The sequence below is a fragment of the Lycorma delicatula genome, chromosome 7 (genome assembly GCF_047948215.1).
Source record: "Lycorma delicatula isolate Av1 chromosome 7, ASM4794821v1, whole genome shotgun sequence".
NCBI classification, from domain to species: Eukaryota; Metazoa; Arthropoda; class Insecta; order Hemiptera; family Fulgoridae; genus Lycorma; species Lycorma delicatula.
Genome location: NC_134461.1, coordinates 57,080,884 through 57,101,583, shown reverse-complemented (window position 1 = coordinate 57,101,583; position 20,700 = coordinate 57,080,884). Strand labels below are relative to the sequence as shown.

Here is a 20,700-nt window from a genome sequence, read left to right as displayed (position 1 = left end):
GGATCCCTTCGAAACTGAATGTATCCTAACACTATACATTCAAACTAAAAATCTGATGTGTACATCAGCTTCCTTGTACGCCTGTTAAATTACATACACATATTTTTTTTTTAAATGAAAAGTACAAAAAAATTTAATACGATTCTAAATTATAATTTTCAATTATAACGAAATAATCAGATGTTTCACCAACACTAATGTGGACACCATCTGACTTCCTTGTACGCCTATTAAATTAAATATACCATTTTTAAAACTACATAAAAGTTTATTTCACTAATAACCTTTGATTGTTTTAAAATATATATATATATATATATATATATATTATTGTTATTGAATTATTATTTATTGTAAAACTTTTTTTACAATCAGAGGTTAATAATTATTAATAAATCAATATATTTAAAGTAAAAAAAACACTTGTAGATCCAAATATTTCATTAATTAAAATTTAATTTGACTACAACTCTGGAACCTGGAAAATTAAATGTTACAACAGTCCGAAATCCAAAATTTTAACATTCTACGGGTAATCGTTTCTGAGTTATGCGAGATACATACGTACAGACGTCACGCCGAAACTAGTCAAAATGGATATTTTCGTTGAAATCTGAAAACCAAAATTTTTCGCGATTACAATACATCCCTTACTTCGTACAAGGAAGTAAACTTAACACCCAAAAGAATAATAAAAATAAAAAAACCATTTACTGACTGTAAAAAATATATTATTAAATTCTAAATTTAAAGCACTTAAATCTACCAAACTATGATTAGGACTTAGGATTAGGATCATGATGATTTTAGTTATTATTTAGTTAATTAATTTCATATAAGGACCTGCCTAAACGCAGAACAAATGAAACGTTTAAGCTGACAAGTTGATGTTACAATTTCGTGACTCAGTAAATTTGGTTTGATTACTAGTTCCGTTTCAACGGCTTTAATCAGTTTTGTGTCACCTTCTCATTCTTGTTAATCAATCAATCTTCATTAATAATATTGTCAGTCATGCTGTTCACTTCATGAAATTATCTATTATTTATTGCTGTATTATATATTACTTTCAGCCTTATACATAATAAGGTTGAAAATAGTTTGTTGTAGAATTCCAAACAATATAACACATTTTCGAGATGAGGTAATAAAGTTCCTAACGAATAACCACTTCCATCTCGTCTTGTAATCAGAAGTAACTTCAGTGCATCTCCTACAGATCGCCTCAATATTTTTTTTTTTTACACCCAAAGATTTCTATATTTTTTATCTTTATTTTATTATTAATTGTTCTCTGACGCAAGAAATGTTGAGTTACATAGTTTGGAACAATTTTTCATTTTTACAAATAAAATACCCCTCTTTTTAAAATAATTTACCTGCGTCGTAAATCAGATAAAGGAAAATTGAACTAAATGCTTTTTATATATGCAATAAGATGGTTTCTAATAATTAACTGGGAAAATAAAACTCTTTTCATAATGAGTATCCAAACCTTAAGAGTACAATACGAATCGAATTCTCTCTTAAAAAAAGCATCATGGAAACATAACCGCAAGATATTACCTATCACTCACAAGAAATATGCAGGATGTACGCAGGGAAGCGGCAAACCACAGCGTTCTTCAAAGCTTAGTAATCCTGGTTTATGTTTCTCAGCAGGAGATTACACGGTCCTACTGTGAAATGCTTTTCAACTTGCTAAGGTCGATGTGGCTCTGAATAATATCATATTAATTGTGAATGGGTGTTTGAAATGTACAGTTACACCTTTGCTTTTGATCTATGCATTGGCAGATATCACGCCCACCATATATTAGAAGAAGGAGAGTAAATGAAGAGGGTGAAAACTTCGTCAAGAAACTGACCCAATGTAACTCATTACATAGACACCTAGATTTCTACATTGCAAATCTGAAGAAGCTTCATTGCTTCGCTAAAAAAAAATTACGTAAAGTTTTGGAACTAAAATTCAAGAAATGTTTTTTCATATGTCACGAATTGGCCATATCCGATATGGAGATTTCTTATTAGGCTAACGTCTCGTTTTGCAATGCATCGATAACGCTATCTACATTTGGAGAGAGGGATATCTGAATGATGATCGTTTACTTAGTACATCTTTCACCTACTGTAGTGCCCAAATCTAATGAAATCATTTGAAGCAAATGATATTGGTTTAAGATCTGTAGATATTAAACGAAGAATATGTGATATGGAAAAGATACAGTATAGTATAGTTCACATAATTTACGTAGTCGTTAGAATATTAATTATTACCGTTGAGGTTTCAAATATCGTAGAAAATCTTTTCATACCCTACATATTGATAAAAGTTTAATGTGGTCACCACATAACTTCCTTGAACGCCTATTAAATTACATATACACATTTTTTTTTTAAATGAAAAATACATAAAATTTTATTTCATTAATAACTTCTGATATTTTTTCTTTTTTTTATTGTTATTCTATTTAATGTAAAACGTTTTTACAATCAGAGGTTAATAATTATTATTAATCAATATATTTAAATTAAAAAAAGGTTAAAAAGTTTAAGTTAAAAAAAAGGAAAGGAAATGAAGTTGGATTCAAACCGATGTTCCTTCCCCTTGTAAGATCCAAATATTTCATTAGTTATCATTTTATTTGGTTATAACTCTGGAACTAATAAAAATAGGTACAATGTATGATGTATCGTTTAAAAGCTCTCAAGGAAAGCTTATTACAGTTCAGAAAAAATTCAAAATCAAACTTTTTTGGATTTTGGGCTTTTTTGGACACTTTTGGTCCAGTCGATTGCAATCAAAAGGAGAGGTGCACAACTAGATGTTACAACAGTCCTAAATATATAAATATTTCGCAAGCTGACCCAAATAGTTTTGTTCATTTTTTATGTTATTTGTACGTAAACTATTCATTTTATCATTGGAGATAGTAATTTATTTTAATTTTCATTTGGAACCGAGCATCAGATAATTTTTTTTTTTTGGATAGTAATAAGTATATATAAACATAATTTTTAATTAGAATTTTAAAAAAATGTATTCTTGCAACCTCAAGAATCAGCTTCATTTACCAAAACCATCATGGAAATCTTATATTCCTTGATTCGTGCTGGTCAAATATTTTATTTCTTTTAACGTAACACTTAAGTTATTTCCTTCTGATGAATAAAAAAAAACTGACAACACAGTTGTAGGACGTTCCCGTCACGCGGGAAACAACTGATGAGTTTTTCTGATATTTATCATTTTATTTAAATATAATATATTTTCGTTTATTTAATTCAATGATTCTAACTAAAGAGCGCGCGCATACCGTATTAATTCGCACGGGTGTGGTAGCACTAACGGCTACAACTATGCTATAGCGCTCTCTAGACGGGAAAATAAAAATTAAATTATAAATCTGTCATTTATTTTACCTAATTAGAAATTTCTATTTTATTACCATAAAAAGAGTAAATGTGACTATTTTCAATTTTTTACGGGTTCTATTTTAGAAATAGAGGAAAATATTTCTTTTGCTTTAAGATTTAGATTTGAAAATTGAGTATTTCTAAAAGCGTTTGGAGCATTTTTAGTTTGGAAACTAAGGTATTTCGTTTCACTTAAAGAAAATAATATATCATCGAAAAACTAAGTATTTCACCAAATTCGAAAATTTTTCCAAATACTTATGTCGTCATAAGAATTTCTCACAAATACAATAACATACAATTTAAATTTTTACAAAATGATTATCTAACTTTTAATATTATTAACCCAACTTATTTCAAATTTTACAATACTCTGTATTCAAAACTATTTCCAGTTTAGAAACTGGCTGTTAAATTAAACCAAATTCTTATTTAATGTTTTGAAGCCATCCTTAATAGTCACGATATTGTTGCCATATGTTATTATGATTTCAGTCTCATAATTTAATCGATAGTCATTCTTAAATCTTTTAATAATTACTGTAAATAAAAAAAGGTTTTTTTATCCAATGCCACTTCGTGATTATTCCTAAAATAGTAAATATTTACAGGTTGCTTATAAAAGAAGATTTCTTTTGTCAGTTGTTTTATTTATTTTTTGTTTTGGAATTTGACAATAAACAATGAATATTTTTTTTACCATGGCCTAGAGGTCTAATCATGACTAATACGTCCTGTATATACCTTATTTAATGATACTTTTTATTCCTAGTAAGTTAAAATTTATACAGTTTACGATTAAACCTCGTAACATGCCAAGGTAAACCGGCCACAGTTGTTTGCCCCCTCGCCGTTCGTGCCACACACACCAGGTGAGATGAAATAAATGAAAGTGAAGAAGCATTTCACGACTGGGTATACTCCATTCCCTCTACGTTGCATGTGTACGTGTGTGTTTTGTGATGTGTATGCGCGCTCACTGGTGTGCGTCAGCCTGTGACTCATTCGGAAGTAGTGGGGGGCGGGTGGAGCACTGTGAACAACGCGGCATTCAGTGCGGCTTCAGCTTTCGTTGTGAGTTGGTTGTTTGCTCTGTGTTAGTTACCTAGCATCGTTTTTAATTTAACAGAAAATCTCCGTCGAATAAGTGAGTTTTTTTGTTAATTTATTATTTTTTTTGTTTCATTTCGGTTAATATTATCAGTTTTATGTAACATGTTTATAAATTTAAGTGTTTAAACAGTGATTTTCATATTTATAAAATTAATGATAGTGTTAATTTTAGTTAAAATCGTCTTCGGATTTTATTAATTTTCATTTAGTTTTGAAAGAAATAACATTTCGTATTAAAATATCGATATTAAAAATAAATATGAATTTATTAATTGACTTTTTTCATATCAGAATTTCGGTTAAATGTTACGTGTCATTTTGAAAAATAAAATAAAACTTCAAAACGGCCATTGAATTATTTTTAAGTTTATTTAAAGTATTTACTTGGGCGTTTTACTTTTTAATTATTCCTTTGTTTATTATGACGACTTTTCTAATGCTTTAGCTTTTTTTAAAAAAAAAAGGAAAAACTTTAATATCATTATTTTAAATAATTGCCTTTGAGTATGTAAATGAAAAAAATATATATATAATTTAGTTAATTATTTATTAATTAATTGCAATAAATCTAATTACTGTGTTCATTTTAAATAATTCCCTTCAAATAAAGTTACGATCTTCAATTTATCGTACTACATCACGACAAATAGTACCTTTTGTTTTATAATTTGAACGTAATTATTCATTATAGATTTTTTTAATATAAAACCGGTTTCTCCAGCATGGTTGAAGCATTGTTTCACAATATAAAGAGGTACATTAATTCAGCTTATCTCACTCTTTTTTATGGTTCTTATTCATGTAAATTACAAGAAGAACTAGTCACAGTTGCTTTCTCTGAAAGTAATAATGTTCAATTTAATCAGTTCCCTAGAGAGAATTCATAGCTGAATTTCAGCATGCTTTCATGCAATCGCATTTTGAGCTCTGTGGAGAATGCGATCACTTAACTCCTTACTTTCGTAGTAAGCCTGGCATGGAAACTTGTTCTTATTTTCTACGTCATTTCTGGAGAATTGAATTTTGAATCATGTCTGATCCAGTATAACTACTACGGTTGTTTTCTGTAATTATCATGCAGTAATAATTTAAGCAATTTTTATTATTTTATATTGTAATGGTATATCGTGATGTGTTCGATTTTAATTTGACCAAATGATACATTTTTGTGCACTTATAATAATCATATGGTAGGCAATTGTATAATGCTCTTGTGTTAGCGTCAGTACCTTGTATCTATAAGGTATTACGTTCAAACTATCGCCTTTGATCATAAAATATCTGTAATTAGGAATTAGCTTACAATTTCTTAAAATCTGTGAATCCATTACATCCTTTTTTATGTAATTGTAAATAGAAAAATTCGTTTTCTTTGACAAAAACTAAAATTTGAAAATTTTTTTAACTGAAAGTCTTTTATTAAATTTTTATTTCAAGGAATAGAAAAATGTAAATTGCCAATTAAATGTTCTTGATAATTTATTGAAATCTGCTTCTGTTTTATTATAAAATATTTGAGAAAATTCCATTTCTTTTCGTTTGTTATAGATTAATAGGTTTGTCCACCCGACGGCTTATTTTAGAGAGAAGTTGTGCTTCCACCATTTTTTTATAGTTTTTTAGGTTGGAAGAAATTACTAGGATATTTTCTAACATCATTTTACTAGATGATTGTCAGGAGTTGAGTTTAATAAACTCAACTTTTTGAAATTATACTCTTTTTTTAAATTAAAAATATTTTTCAGATGTCATAATTAATTTAATCTTGCATCTTTTCTATAATTTTAAATTTGTTTAATTAAGAAAAAATATAGAAATTGTATAAAAATAGACCAATTTTCAATTGAAAAGTTTATCGTCATACCCAGTTGAATTAAACAGTCTCCTAAAGTAAGATTTAGTATAATTTATTTAAAACCAGTTAAAAAAATTTTCCAAGTTATCCGGAAAACCCCAATAGATATTACTAAGATATACAGTCCAATAATTAAAAATAAATGATATTATTTCTTAATATAGTTATTCTATATATAAATTAAAAATGTAAAAATATTGCTTTAATGATTATGCAATATAATGTAATGGCCTTTTAATTGTTATTTTATTATTCATTGTTCCGTATTTTTATTCATTTATATTACTTTGAGTCATGCAGTTTTTTTATTGCCCTCATTTTCAGTAACATTTATGGTTCTTATAGATACTGTAATCAAATGACTAAGAGTTAAAATAAAACTTAATTTTCTTTATTGACGTAATTAAATTAGCAAAATATTTAATCTGATCGACATAACACTTGTACAAACATAGTTACATTAAACGCTGATAGTTTAAGTAATTAAGTTTTTTTTAGATTATCGCTTCTACAGATGTAATATTCATTACTATTATTTTTCAATACGTAATGTTATTCGAGATAAAAATTTTCTCGTTTTATGTTCTTCATTTTATATGATAAAACGTGTCATGCAAGCAAATCACTTTTGTTTACTCGGCATTCATTGTTTTAATTTCTCAAGTTACACGTAAATCGTTCGATATACTGAACTAGATTCATTTTGTGGTTTCCGTTTTTGATAAGATAACGGCTTTATTCGGTAATAATTTGTCTATAATACTCAGTTTGGTTACATTTAATGATTTAAAGATAATATTTCCTGTAAAAATTTCCTTAAATGTTACAATTAGTACAAATACAGATGTTTGAAAAATGGTTTTAAACAATATATTACTATATCATATATTTTTAAAACTAGATACGCTTTATGACTGTTAAAATTACTACCATTACTTTTAATATGTATGAATTTATTAAAAATAAATTTACGTGTAAAAATAAGGAATATATTAAAAAGATTTTTAAAAATGTATTAGTAAAAAAAAATATTTTTACCTGTTAAAAAAAATTGTTTATTAAAAATAACCTCTTTATGCTACGTAAGATTAGTTTATATTGTTTTAGTTAAAATGATTTTTTTTTGAAAATAAACCTGCTAGAGCAGGTAGACATTTTTTTTATAATAATATTCTGGAAGAATTTTTTTTATTAATTTAATAATTATTTTAATTCCGATATTTATTTCTACTGGTTTCTTACACATATTGACAATAATTAATATAAGATTCTGCTTTTATTCTTTTAATTAACGATTTTGTGAGTTTGTCTGATAATTTTTTCTAACTGCTTTAGAGAAGCTCATTATTTTTTACTTCTTGAGTTTTATTAATTATAAAACCAGTATTGTTTCCATAACCATTTGGTTAAATTAATGTTGTTGCAGTACAATCGGATTTAAACACAAATTCAAAAATCTTTCTACTACCCACTAGTATGTGCCAATTTAAACAAAGAATGATAAAGTAACTAGTATGTGCCAATCGTTAGAGATCAATTATCGGCACATAAATGACATTCAGTCATCAATCTTGATAAGGTCTGCACCGTGTAAATTATTAATACTAAAGCGTTTCAGTAAAAAAAAAATTATGTGGGCACTACATGACTTCCTTGTACGCCTAATTTATTTTAACTGAAAAGAACATAAAATGTTATTCCATTAATAATTTCTGATATTTTTTTTATTTTATTTTTTATTGAATTATTATTTATCGTAAAAGTTTTTTACAGTCAGAAGTTAATTATTAATAAATCAATATATTTAAATTTTAAAAAAAGGAGATGAAATCTGATTCGAACCGATGTGCCTTCCCCTTCTATGATCAAAATATTTCGATAATTAAAATTTTATTTGGCTATAACTCTGGAACCAATGCAAATAAGTACAACTTACGATATATCGTTGAAACTCCCTCAATGAAGGCTTATTACTGCAATTAAGATCCAAAGGTTTATGGATTTTGGGCTTTTTTGGTTCAGTTGACTGCAATCAAAAGGGGAGGAAGATGTTACAACAGTTCTAAATGCAAAATTTCAACATCCTACGGCTAATCGTTTTTTGAGTTATGCGAGATACAGACGTCATGCCGGACCTAGTAAAATGGATTCAGGGATGGTCAAATGGATATTTCCGTTGAAAATTGAAAACCGAAATATTTCGCGATCACAAATACTTCCTTTGCTTTGTACAAGGAAGTAAAAGAAAAAAATCACTAAAATTTAGTAACAAACGTTTTACACCTAAATTAATACCATTCAGAAATCAGTACGTCAGACTACTTTTATTATTAGATATAATATTTCTTTAAATATTATATTTGAGATTTTTTAAATTTTTTGAAAATAACTTTTTCACGTGACTATATCTCCTACGGTTGGTACTAATGATAACACCCTTGTAAATAACCAATGCATTATTGATAATATATGAACAGAACCTTTAAATTCTGACATTTCATAAACGTGGATATCTTTTATTCTGGATATTCCTTTCTGGCTCTATAAAAGGTTTTCCTACTACTATAATTCACCTAAAACTCTTATCAGAAGATTTACGTTTCAGATTTGTTTTGTTTTTTTCTGAAAATAAAGAACATTTTCACAGCCGATCCCTTATGATAGATACAATAAAGAGCTGTCAGCTGAATGTAGATTGCATTACTTTCGTCAAAATTTTGAAAGCGTAATCATATAAATGCTTACCTAATAGTTTAGTCTGAGGTGAATTAATGTTTGAACTGGTAAAAAGTGTTGTGGAGTCGTAGGTAGCAAGAAGCCAATCGCCTTGTTGCATTCGTATTATTAATATTTCGTTCATTTCAACATTTTGTTAAACTATTCCTTAATACTCATCATCAACATTTTTTTAAACTTATCATTGATGCTTACATTCGGGAGATGCTTAAACGAGATCTAACTGCAGATTTGGATAAGGACTTCAAGCAAAGAAAATACATAATAATTAACGATTGCAAGAAAATTCACGAGTGTGTTACATTCAGAATTCAAGCTGGAGTTAGCTTAACCTAGTAGCTGACCTTTGTAACATGTCTGTTCATAGTTCTGAAGGAGATGTTTCTGATGCATTTTTGAGTTTAAATTGGGTCAGAGAATATTGATTACGGAAGAATACTGATCCACTCAGTAGAGGGTCCACTGAAAGAACACCCTTCCAATGTAATTTTATTAACAACATCAAGCTTCAGGCCAGTGCATACTGATATGCTCTTGGATATTAATAATCTTGCCGAGAACAACAACAAATGACTGGAAGTAAAGTTAATATACCCTAGGCTTTTCCCTAGTTTAGTTTTGGTAGTTGACAATGCTATAATATTCTGTGCTCAGTTATGTTAAAAAATTGAACTGTACGAATTAGTGTGATTAAATAAGTCCTATTATAAATATGTTTCGACAAAATATTTTGTAAGCTTACGATCAAAATGTATCAAGATTGTCACTGTCTTTCTTTAATGGTTTCTTCTATTATGCTGCCATGGTTTTTCTTCCTTATTGTTCTTCTGTTTTATACATTTTTAATCTTCGTTTTGCTTCCATTTGCTCTTCGTTTTTCTAGAATTGAGGAATTCATAGATTTGTTTTGTAATTCTGTTGTTATTAATTTGGAGATAATAAAAAACACCAAAGCAGAACAAAATATATAATTTTACGAAGGAGAACATACTGGTAAAACAGAAAAGATGCCAAAAAGTATACGAAGTAACTAATTTTACGTACCCCTAAGCTAGAAAAAAACTGTTTCAGTTTGCTATTCTGAATGCGTTAATAAGCGGATGTGAGTCATCTTCGACTTCTGTGAATTGAAATATATGTAATATCGTCAATAGTCGTTGTAGTGGTAAAAGAAAGGGTTTCGGAGCTGTCGTGCAATAATAGTACACAGTGCCATGAGTCATGTCTGGTCACGTACAAACTGTAGCCGTTACTGTTATAGTATCTAACAGGCAAGGCTCCTTTCTGTCTTATATATTTGACAGTCTAAAGCTTTGTTGATGAAAATTAAAATAGACCAGTAAAATTTAAATCTCTTATTTTTAAATAGCATTAAATTATAAATTTTTAGTTTAATAAAAGTAAGTATAAATCATATTTTTAAAGATATTTTAGAACCAATAAAGCCTGCTATTTAAACAGTGTGTTTCAAAATGAATAACAGTTTTAAAGTTATGTAACATTTATTAAGTTTTACTTACATTGATAAATTATACGTGAAATGAAATAGCAACAATTTTTCCTATAAGTGTTCAATATGAATATCATTCGTCACACACAACGGAATGAACTTTAATCAGCAAGTCCGGAGTAATTGATGCTTCAATCCTGTGTCTCAAGTCAGATAGGTCAGTTGGTGACGAGTGGCTCATACACCTGGCTCCTTTACAAACCCCCTAAAAAAAAATCGCACGGGGTCAGATCAGATGAATGTGGAGGCCACGGTTTTTTTTGCCATGGCGACCGATTCCGCGGTCGGGGAGAATTTCATTCAACCAATCACGTACAACGTTATGCCGGTAAGGAGGCGGACCATCTTGTTGCCAAATAAAGTTTTGTGTACCGTATTGCAGTAGAGGAAGCGACTATAGTTTTAGCATATCAAGATAGTTTTTCCAGACACACTTGTCACCGCGAAAAAAAAACTGCCCGTAAACTTTCCGTCAGGATACGGCAAAAACATTCAGTTTTGGAGAGTCTCGTTCACACTACAATATTTCGTTATGGTTTTCTGATCCCCGGTTACGCAAATTACGATTGTTTACTTTTCCATTAACATGAAATGTTGAATTCGTTACTGAATACGACACGAAAATTTTCAACTTCATTTTATTTGCGAAGCTAACACGCATACCATAATCACTAGGCTTTAGAGCTTGTAACATCTGTAGACGATATTGACGCAGTTGTAAGCGTTTCCTTAAAATCCTCCACACGGACGTCCCTGGGATTGCTAATTTGCGACTAGTTTCCTAACGGATTTCTTAGGACTACGCACGAAGGACTCTGTTACAGGTTCAACGTTGTCTTGGGGCACACTCGATCATCCTGTACACTTACCTTTACAAATACAGGCAGTGGTTTCAAACTGTTTATACCATCTACGAATGTTATTGTCACTTGAGGGATCACAACAGAGCGACGTTGAACGGTAATTTTACAGGTTGGACACTTGCAAAGTGTAGAACACTTTCTGTTGGGGGAGGGGTCGCCATCTTTGCTACTAGCGCTTTCAAGTGGAAGATAGAGAAAACAGTTTATGAGCTTGCACTCGGCTAAAACTATTTGAGTTGTTCTTTTATGTATAATTAATTAATCAATCACTCTGAAACACTCTGTATATGCGGAGTATTATCCGTAAACTAGAAACAAGTGAATGCTATCTTTATACTCGTAAACAAGTGTTTTTTTCTTACGCGGAAGTTTATTTATAGATTATTATAATTGCCTTATTAAAAAATGGATTCATCATCGATTTCACTTTTTAATTTTATTATTACTGTTTTAATAATTAAATTACTTAGGATAAAAGATTAAATATATTAATAGTCTTAAAAATTGATACCTTTTAATTATATGTTTGTTCAATGACCATGTTTATTTATTTATCTTTTGTTAAAAATACATTTAATATCAATCGTTTTAATTATGGGAGTGTTAAGGCGTGGTTATTGTAAAATAAGATTAATTATAATTTTTCTAGTGAAAATAAACGAGAAAACTTTCTTTTTTTATTCGTCTAAAAATACACGTATTAAGCAGAATAAAAAAATCATATGAGATAAATTAATGATAGTTAAAATTTAAATCTTTGCTGGGAATTTTTTCGGAGGTTAGCTGATAAAAAACTTTGCCTATTAGCTGATTTTTTTTCTTATTAGCTAATTTATTTGCTTTGCCTATTAGCTGAATTCTGTTTCCATTTGTTACGCGTTACATTCGTGTATTACGATTTTATATTAATGCTGATTAAATGAGAATCGAAGACTGTTTTCTGTTAATAAAGTTTTTCCAGTTAAGTCTAAGCTTATAGATAACTTATCCTGAATTAGATTCGTGCAAGAAATTTGAAAATAATTAAATGTTTCGACAGAAATATGAAGATGTAATAAGGAAAGTAAATGAAAATTAATGCTTAGTCAAAAAAATTCCGAATGGGAAAGCTAGTTTGATTTGTGTTTTATTATTACAAGAAAAATTGATTAAAATAGTGTTAGAAAGACTGGGATCAAGTTAAAAAAAAGAGTAAAGTTATAGACGACGTAAAAGGAAATAAGATCTATCCAAATCTTAAAAATTAGCTGTAGGCGGGAGAGAATGGAGACGATCATGATAAAGAACCTGCCTTAACCGTATGATGATGATTAATGTTCGGTGTGCGTCAGATTATTAGTTTCTACTGATCCATTTTAGGATTACCGTAGGTCGAAATTCCGAATGGAAATATAACTTTTGTCGTTTTTTTGTTTTTTTTTTAAAGTAAAATGCTTCTTTCTAAACGATGAAATAAATTAGAAATGATCATAATTGTAATGAATTGCTTGATGAAATTTAAAAAATAATGATGCTACAAGTTTATTATATTTTTTACATATGTTGCTTATAATTTTTTGTGTTACGCAAGAATAAGATTAAAAAATCAAGGATTTTATCATCATCTCTCTTGTTGACTTGCCTCTTATAAGGGATAATTTGTGAAAATATTTTTAAGACGATATATATATATATATATATGTTTAAATGCTTCTGAGATCAGGCACATCTATGTATACTTCGAAAAAGGAAAACCCCCAACAGGAAACAGCTCCAGTGGTACCCCAATTTTTCTACTGTATCTAGCCTATTGGCCATAAATATCTTTTCAAAGAGTAAAATTAAGTAAATTAACGTAAAAAACACACAACAACGATATATTGAATGAACAGATATAATTCAAATCCTCTCGCTTTTCAATCACATTTTTAAACACGTGTGTAAAATAAAAATTCCCGCCAGTGTAAGAACAGCACCCAGGCAGTTTCATAGGATCCTGAAAACGGTTTGAAGTAAGTATTTTTAAAAAAAAAGTTTGTTATAAAAACTGGTTCTCTTTTTCGTTACAAAAGTGTAAATATTAAAATAAAAAGTTATTGTAGATTTTATGAAATGTAATTTTTTGTTCATATTTTGATTAAATGTATTCTGAACTGAAAGATGCAAAAAAGAAGTGAACACTGTAAAATATTATTTACCTCAATTTATGTACCTACGCAATCCCATTTGACTATTTTTCAGATCAAATCTCAAAATTTACATTTATAGATGTGTTTGTTCTTTGTTCCCCTCCTTCCACTGATATAACTGTACAGAATGAAGAAGATTTTCAAACAAACAAAATTGATTTGCCATTTTGTTAACCTCTATATAATTTGTCAGAATTTAATATGTATTGAAAATACGTACTGTTACATCAGTAATTGTGTTTTTAAACTTAATGAATTTTAAATTTAATATATAACATTTGAAACCTTTTTTAGACTTAAAAAAAATACTCATCTTTGACAACAAATATTACATATCACTATTTTACACCAGTCATCCAAAAGTGTATTTCTTTTTAACTACCAAATAAGTTAAGAATATTTTACCATTGTTCTGAGAATTACAGCGAACAACTATTTTTCAATTAACTTACGGGCCTTTTTTTTAGGAGATTGATATTTTAGTCAGGAATGGATATTTAAAAAAGGAAATGTATATATATATACATTTTCTGAAAAGGAAAATGGGCATAGTAATAAGGGGGAAAAATGAGATTATATTTGTGATAAATATGATTTTTTTTATGTTTTAAATTTTATATAAGAACACATTATTTAGTAGTAAAGTAGAGTTTGTTTAATTTGTAATTTATAAAAATTAAATCAACCTCTTATGAAAAAATTAAAAAAGACGACCGACAGCTTTAGGCTTTCTCGCTATGTCTAAAATTTGGATTAACTTTATGTTAAGGTTTTGACAAGGTCTGACAACGTTTTACAATAACTAAGGTCTTAAAATATTTTAGGCTTTCACGCTATATTTAAAAATTTATTTTAACTTTTGTTAAATATATTCACAAGGACTGACAAACGTTTTACAATAACCTAAATGTGGCCAAAATTGATGTTTTATGTATTCCGTAGATGATAGTGTAAAAAATTGTGTAAAAATGAAAGCACTTGACTGTATGTGGTTTTTTTTAATTCACTAAATTAAGATGATTCATTTAATTATTTTATTTCTTTAATATTACTTCTATCAATTAATTATTGATATATGTGGTGAAATAGCTTCGATTTAGTTTTTAAAAAAATATTTATATATATTCGACAATACGTGGAGTTTTTAAAGAAAGATACAATCGAACCTGGAATGAGGTTCGACCATAAAAAAAGTTAAACAAGGTTATTGTATATTTTTTTCTTTTTTTTTAAGTGATTGAACCAGTGTATTGTAAATTTTAGATTTATGTTACCTAGTCATCATATTCATCACTTTAAAAGGATCTTAAACTTAAGTAAGATTATACGCCATTTATTTATTCTGATGTATAAAAAAATATTTTTGTTGACTTGAATGGAACTAAAAGGTTTTCTTTTTTTAGTTTAGGTTATATTATTTATATCTTGAAGAAATAGAACTTCCACATTCATATTTTACTGTTTAGAAGTCTACCACTTTTTTTTTTTCTTTGGATATAGAGGTTCGTTTAACTTCTCTCCATCACGTTCACTGTTGGTTTCCCATAGGGACGATAAAAAAAATGTAGTCAAGGTATAATAATGCTTAGTCACATTATTTCCTAATATAAATAAATCATTTTTAGAATATTATTTAGGAAGTTAAATTGTTATGCTAATTATTTTACATAATTACATTTTAAAAAAACTGAAAAATAACTGTGAATAATGAATGTTTTAAAAATCCGTGAACTTAAAATTTCTAATCCATACCATCGTATAATAAAGCAGTTTTTAAAATAAATATAGTAAAAAGAAGAAACAATTCTTAAAAAAAACTTTTACTAGATTCAAATACAAGTATTTAAATCTATACCAGTGAGAGTTGTCTTAGTTACGTGCAGATCACATATCAACTGTGGGAAACTATCTTGCTTTTACCAATGATTTGTGGAATATGAAACCAGATTTCTTAACATGTTCATTTTTTTCACTTTCAACTAGATTTTTATATGTTACCTGAAGTATAAAAAAATGTTATTTTCTTAGCTGCCCTTACTTGATAAAAACAACTAATAATCTAAAATAAGTTTAATATTACAATAAATTAATTTTCCAACATATGCAGAAAGCTCAATAAAAATCGTAAATGCAACCGTTATTTGTTTTTTACAAAGCCTAGGTAGCACTAATGGTTTGAATATTAAGTCATATTACATATTCAAATTATGGGGTTGCTGATAATTTCTTATTCACCTCAAAAGAATTCTCTGTTATATTTGATTGATGGAATATTCAGGTAAGTGTATTTGTATTTACATCTTGCACTGAATAATCGTTGATGGCTAGAAAAGTATATTTGGGATGTATAATAGCAGAATTATATTAGTAATTAGATGTTAATTACAGATAATTGCTGAATTAAATTAAATTTCAATTTTCTACAATATTTATTCTGTACATTAAACTTCAATCAGGGATTTGCAAGTATTGGAGCCCTAGCCCAGCTATGCTTAACGATCTGTATTTGTTAATGTGTTTCAGAGTAGTACATATCATTTACCAGTTGACTTTCCATGCAGGGGTTCAATATTCGTCTAGATCAGTTTTTTATTGCTAACAGCTCCTTAATATTTTTCCCTAGCTACTCTTTTGTTATTGATTTCTAATTAATATCTTACGTGATGATCAATGAATGTAACAAACCAAAGTTACAGTTACTAAACAAGAAAAATGGGCTGCTTATGGTTTCTGAATAAAGAAAGTCGCAGTAAATATCTGGAAACGTAGAAAAAAAAATTAAATCAGTTGATCAAGAAATTAAAAATTATGTTGTAGGAGAAAAACAGTAAATTTTTGTTTATTGATACATCAGTCGATATAATAATTTACAAAGGTTATGCGCATAAGGAATTTCGATGTTGTATTGGCTCTTGTCTCTCCACGTTTGTCAGTTGATTAGACTGTATCCCCATGCTTTTTTTTATTATCCACTAGTTTAGTTCATTTCATTCCACTCTCTTTTTGTTCCTTCAAACCTCTCTCGTTTTCTGTTTAGCCAATGGAACCACTGTAACATATTTCTTCATAGGATGAATAAGGGTATGAATGAATGTAAATGTAGTGTAGTCTTGTACAGACTCAGGTCGATCATCCTGAGATGTGTGGTTAATTGAAATCCAACCACCAAAGAACACAATCTAGTATTCAAATCCGTATAAAAGTAACTGCCTTTACTAGGATTTGAACCTTAAAACTCACGACTTCGAAATAAGCTGACTTACAGTGACGAGTTAACAACTAGACCAAAACCAGCATAGATTAAATAAGCTTATTTTTAATTCCTTGACCAATCTAATTTTTCTCACTTCTAATTGATGATATGGAATATTGTTTTTTCTCATTCACCTTTCATAGAATTTCTTAATTTGTAATATTTTTTTTGTTCACTGATAATATTTAACACATTTGTTTAGTGTACATTAAAATATTCTAAACATAGCACTTTAGGAGTATATTAGTACTTGAAAAGGTTCAAATTGAAATAAAAAAAATTTTTGCTTACTTGAGCCTCATAAAGATTGCACACCTAGGCCATCACATTGGACGTCATATCTAGAAAATTCCTCTAATATACTAACCTTTTATAGTTAAAATTTAGCTCTAAATAAATGTCAAAAGTTATGCTAATTGTATGGGCTTTAATTATTATCCTATATAATTTTCTAGTAAAATGGATCTTGGACATATGAATTTAAAAAAATATATATCTTTCACCAAGCAAGAAACAAGGCTTTAAATAATATTTTTAAAAAATTCTTTTTTATTTTTAATTTTGTATGTGTATTACAATATTTTTTACCTTATTCTTTTAATTGTAAAAATTAGAATTTCTTTTTAAAATTTTAAAGGAAAAATTGATAGCGCATAATTTATAAGCAGGCTTCATATCTTATTAAAGTTATCTTATTTTAATATTCATTCCTATGATATAAATTGCAATATGAATAAATAATAGATAATAATTCAAAAGCTTGTCTAGGTAGCTATACAATCAGGAATAAGCAATTTTGTGCTTTGTAAGGAGATAGAATTATTAAATGTGGTACTACTTCGTATAAGGTAATTCATTTAAATTATTACTAACTACTCCTTGGAAGAGAATAACTAGTGAAATGGTGATGAGGGGAAATAACTGTACTAAAGATATTGTTGTTTCCTGTTAAGATTAAAAGATATATGTATATATAGTATATTCCATTATTCATCTGAACTCATAAAATTAATATGAACCCCAAAAAACCTATGTACAATTTATTTTTTATTTTTCTCTTTGAAAAAATTGTTTTATCTTTCTTTTTATTATTACATAATTTAATAATTGAGGTATGATATCTATTTTCAATATTATTTTATTTTAAATTGACTTAAATACAATTTATAGCAGCTAGGATGCTCTAGAAAATTACAAAGAATTAATACAAGTTGTAGGTGACTGAACATGATTAAAAATTTTCAATCAAAAATGATAAAATATTCTTATTAATAACAAGCATTTCAGCAGTCTTAGTTGGGTAATATGGGATGAAGCCATTACCTATAGCCTTATTCACTGAGCTAAGTATAATGTTATGTATCATCATCCTAAATTCACCAGAATGCTGTTTGTATTCAGTTTCACAATGACAGTTTAATCTGTTTATTATAGGAACTGGTTCTATATTGGGCATTATCTTCTGAGAAGGCAAATCTGAATAAGGGGGTATCTGACAAACATCACCATCACTACCATTAGAAATACTGGAATAAATACATTAATGTACCCCTTTCTGTTGTCAAGCAGTAATTATTACTAAAAGCATAGTAATTAGAAGTCGTAAGTTATTGTTGTGTTCAGAATATATATTATAAAGTAATTAATCATTTTAATTGCAGATGAGCAGGTTTCTGTAAGTAGTGATTATTTTAGAACTATTCAAATTTATTTATTTACTTTTTAATAAACTTTAAGTGATAAATACTGTTATGTTTATTAGCTACTAATAAATATGCTAATAGAATGCATTGAATTTCACCCAACATTCTTAACTTTGATGGTCTAATGAAACCGGTTCATTAAATGCAAAACCCATTGGTATTTAACTTAACATCACACCCTTTTCAATTTCCAGGATGCTACTTTCTGAGACATTCCAGATGTTACAGAACTTTCTGGTTGTAAAGGATTCAAGTTAAATATTTTTTTTTGGGGGTCAATTAAGTAATTAAATTAAATGGTATAATGCAGAGTAATAGATTGTTTGTATACCATTTTTTTTTTTTTAATGAGAAAGGTTATTAATTTTTGTTAAAATCCATTATAACTGTTCACAGGGACAGATACGCAATTTAATGTATGATAATATTAAGAAAAGATTTATTTATTGTCTTTTTTAATAATCTTTATCTAATTATAACAGTACTGAAGTTTATTACATATTATTTTAAAACGTGTACCAATTGCAATATTTATCATTTTTTATTAAATGATTTATTTTTATGTTTCCTAATATATAAATAATTGAAAGAGAAAATACAGGAAGGTTTTTATCTGAATTTTTGTGTTCATTTTTTTCTAAATTTATGTTTTAACATATTAAAGAAATTGTTAGCTCCTTATATTTTATTGTATAGCTTATTTGAAGGTTGTGTTTGACAGTAATGTAAACCACTTTATGCTCTTTGGAATTTACTTTCATTCTTTTTTTTTTCTAAAAGTATATTAGTGAAAGCTTTTTTATCTGTCATCTTAAACAAGGCTTGTGTTTTTATTGAAGAATGAGAAGGAGAGCAGCGTATCTGTGTCATGTGTTGAATTGTTACATATGCTCACCCTCATACCGTGAGAAAGGGGGAAAGAGAGAGTGATTTTTATATGGTTTAAGAGGGTTATATAATTCCCAATTTTTAAATTACTTTTTTTAATTTGATAATTGAAGATTTATTTTGGAGTAAGTTTTTTCAAATATTTAAAAAAAAGGCTTATCTAATGCTAAGTTTTTGAATTAGATTTACCCAGGAGTACAGAGAATTTTTAAACATTAAAAAAAAATTAACAAATACATTGTTAAAATAACATAAAGATTTATTATTTAAAATTTATATAAAAATAATAATTTAATGCAATTTACTTTTTAATTATTTGGAAATTTGCTTCCTGAACATCTGGATATCTACATATTTTCATTATTTTGAAAGTGAATTGAATTTAAATTATATTCATTTTAAACATAAGTATATATATAAATAATAATAATATTAAAAGTAAAACTGTTATAAACCAGTGTTGTTCAGTTTATATGGGAAATTTTTATTTTAACTTTTTTTGCATTTTATATTTTCATTATTCTGAGTCATTTAAATGATTGTTGTGAGTTTTAATTATTAGGTTTTAAATTATTAATGAATTTAATTTGTTTTGCTTTAAAAATGAAATAATTTTTATTATTCTATACAAATTTTCACTATTGTTTATGAAAGATTCAGAGTTCAGCAAATCTTAATAGAATATTGGTTTTACATTTCTATTTTCACATGAAAGTAGGAATGTAAAACATTTCTAGTTTTTAAAGTTAAGTACTTCTCTGGTTAACTTTAAAAATTTTTAGTCTAATTGATTACATTTTAATGTATCTTGCTGTAACAAGAACTAATTTTCAGTGAAGAGAAAGTTAAAGATGATTGCAAGTAGGTGTGGTGCTAAATTTATATATCAACCCTTTGTAACATTTTTGTTTATAAAACACAGTACCTCATGATTACTGCCTTCTATTACCTTTCTGAAAGATGAAAATACTGTCAGTTTATGGCATTATTTTACTACTTGTATGATGCATAGATGAAACCAGTTGATGAAGAAAAGGAATTGTTTATTGTAAAACTAACGATGACTGCTGTGATATCATGAGTATTGAGTTATGATTAGATTCTAACAATGTTGAGCAGCATTATGAATCATAATAAAACATTAAACATTTTTTTTTAATATTTTCACATTTAAATTCTCTTTGAGTCACA

At 27.7% G+C, this 20,700-nt stretch overlaps 1 protein-coding gene across 7 annotated transcripts in view; it reads left to right on the top strand.

Annotated features, from left to right (window-relative positions):
- The first annotated feature begins 4,413 nt into the window (after positions 1-4,413).
- cib (thymosin beta cib) overlaps positions 4,414-20,700 on the top strand; it is a 66,964-nt gene continuing 50,677 nt past the window's right edge. For 6 of the 7 annotated variants that reach the window (XM_075370085.1, XM_075370083.1, XM_075370081.1 and 3 more), the window contains exon 1: positions 4,414-4,567. The gene's annotated coding sequence lies outside the window, so the exon portion shown is untranslated. Of the gene's footprint in view, positions 4,568-18,352; positions 18,521-20,700 lie in introns of all 7 variants that reach the window. The other variant, XM_075370079.1, reaches the window with a different exon arrangement.